The sequence below is a fragment of the Penaeus vannamei genome, chromosome 22, assembly GCF_042767895.1.
Source record: "Penaeus vannamei isolate JL-2024 chromosome 22, ASM4276789v1, whole genome shotgun sequence".
Taxonomy (NCBI): domain Eukaryota; kingdom Metazoa; phylum Arthropoda; class Malacostraca; order Decapoda; family Penaeidae; genus Penaeus; species Penaeus vannamei.
Window position 1 is genome coordinate 13,494,390 of NC_091570.1, and position 2,500 is coordinate 13,496,889.

The window sequence follows — 2,500 nt, forward strand, 5'->3', positions numbered from 1 at the left end:
AGATCCAGAGGACAATTATGGAAAACTATCCACAAATATAATGAGAGCAGAAAGTTAAAAACAACAATAATGGATGAAATCCAGTATACCCATCCTTTGCACAGGGTATAATGGTACGGCTGGCAAGGCTGTCATGATTGACAATTCAATTTACAATATTTTACTCAATTTCAGTTACAGTATTTGCTTCCTATCACCTTTAGTTTTTATACGTCCATAATTTCTTCTCTTGGACACTACTGATAACATTAATAGCTGTAAGTGCCACTGGAAAGAATATATATATATTTTTTATATCTGTTGAACTATAGGATATATAGGTACCTGTCATGATTGTATGATGTATAATAACTAATATAATTGGTAGACTGGCTTTTCTAAGGTTAGTGTCTTCTTTCTTGAAATGTTTCAACTGATATATGATGATATTCATGGACTCCATGACCACCTGCACCATGTAGTTCATCCAGTAAGTTATTGTAGGCACTTTAGATGGTAATTTTTCAGAATACCTTTGTATATCTGATTGTGATGATTTTGGTATTGAAGGTTTCTTCTCACTCTCAACTATCTAAATATATTGAAATTATGCCATGGAAACCCCCAATACCTAAAATCTTGGCCTTGATAGCAAGGGAAGGCATGAATGGTACTAGGGAAATTATGGGGTAAATTACAAATAATATACAGAAAATTGGTCAACATATAATCATATGCAGGAGGCTATGCCCATAGCAAACCAACCATGGGGTCTGCTGTCCCCCAACCCCAGCTAGCATCAGACAGCCTCAGCACTGGGTGCTCCCACATCAGTCATATACTCTACCCTGCTGTGAATAAGTGGAGGATTCTTTGTCTTCCATTGTGGTAGTTCCCCATTTATGGGGTTGCAGGGGGCCCAGCCCCCTACATTAGACACTACAGTGCCTGATTCTGAGTATATTATTATTTCACCCAAAAATTTCCCTGGTATCTTTCATGGTTAATTTTTAATGGCTGAAACAAATTAAACATCAAAGATCATATAGCACTATGGTAAAGTATTGTGGTGAAAAGGGTAAAAATAAGTTAATGATTAGGATAAAATGTGTTAAATGTCAAAGGTTAGTGAGTGTTAATGTAATGAGGGGAGTTGCAAATGAAGAAAATTGGAGACTAGTAAAGGGAAGGGTTAAGGGCATTAGGCGATTGAATGAAAGGGAGTGTCTGTAGTTGGGGAATCTACAAGAACATTGTTTAAGGAAAACTGGAAAAAGAGCTATTATGAAACAATCAACGTGCAATACAGATTGAGAAGGCTGTTGGATAAGTAGCATGAGAAGAATCTGGGGGATGAGATAAGGGGACTGGAGAAGGTGGTGAAGTATTAGGAAAAGTGTCAGGAGGAGAGAGATCTAGAGAAGAACTCTGCTACAATGGATGGAATTCACATGAGTATCCAAGTGGGAGAGGTAGGGATAATGATGAACAAAGAAGGAATGGTGCAAAAGGAAGAGGGGATGGGGTGTGTTGGGAAAGGATGGGAGGAAGAGGGGTTGGGGGAACTTGGTGGGGAGGAGGATGGATATTAGCAAATACTTTGAATGTAGACTAAATGGGAATAGAAGGATTGGAGGGTGGATGAGGGAGCAGACCATTCTCTTGGTTCATATCTAGGAATTTTTCAATGTCTTCAAATTTTCTGAAGGGGAGTTGGGTGGGGGGGTATGAGAAACAAAAGTTCTCTTGTGAGGAGGAGAAGAGGGCATTGATGTTTGAGGAGAAGAGGGAAAGGACAGTGTAGGAGAGGATATGGTAAGTGAAGATGTAGTGGAATGTTTAACTTGTCTGGTGCAATAGGTTAAGTGAGGAGGAGGGGTAGGCATCAGAGAAGTGGTATAGATTGGTGTATCTGGATTTAGATTTGACAAGGTATTTGATTGAGGGAGAGGGAAGCAGAGGTAGGATGGTTTAACCCACTGGACCCACATAATGTTGTAGTCACATCATGGAAAAACTTGACCCGAAGGGCAGGTGACATGAACATGCTGTCAACCGGGTAAATCAGCCACATCCTGGGTGATGCAAACTGCTGTCATGAGCGAAGGCCAGGGTGATGGAAAAGACTCACCACAAATGCAGAAATCTCTTGGAGTGTGATTTGACTCATTTGATATTTAGAAGAGGGCTTTAGCATTATTATCATCGATAAACGAACGTGGAATGTAACATGAGTAAGCAGTGACTGGAAGAGTGCCAGCTCCATGGAGGACGCCTTTTCCATGCTGCGCACCGTATTCCTGGCCACTGTGACAGGCAGCAAAGGTTCTATTACATAAAATTGAAAATTTTGATAAAATGAGATATATGACATAAATAACCAAATGTTCCATATTTTCTTTTTTGCACTGAGTTATTTACTACATAGATGATATGGAGTCTGTGCAATAAAAATAAGTAATTACCATCTGGATAAAGCAAATCAAAAGGCAAATATGGGCAGTATAAAATAGCAATAAAG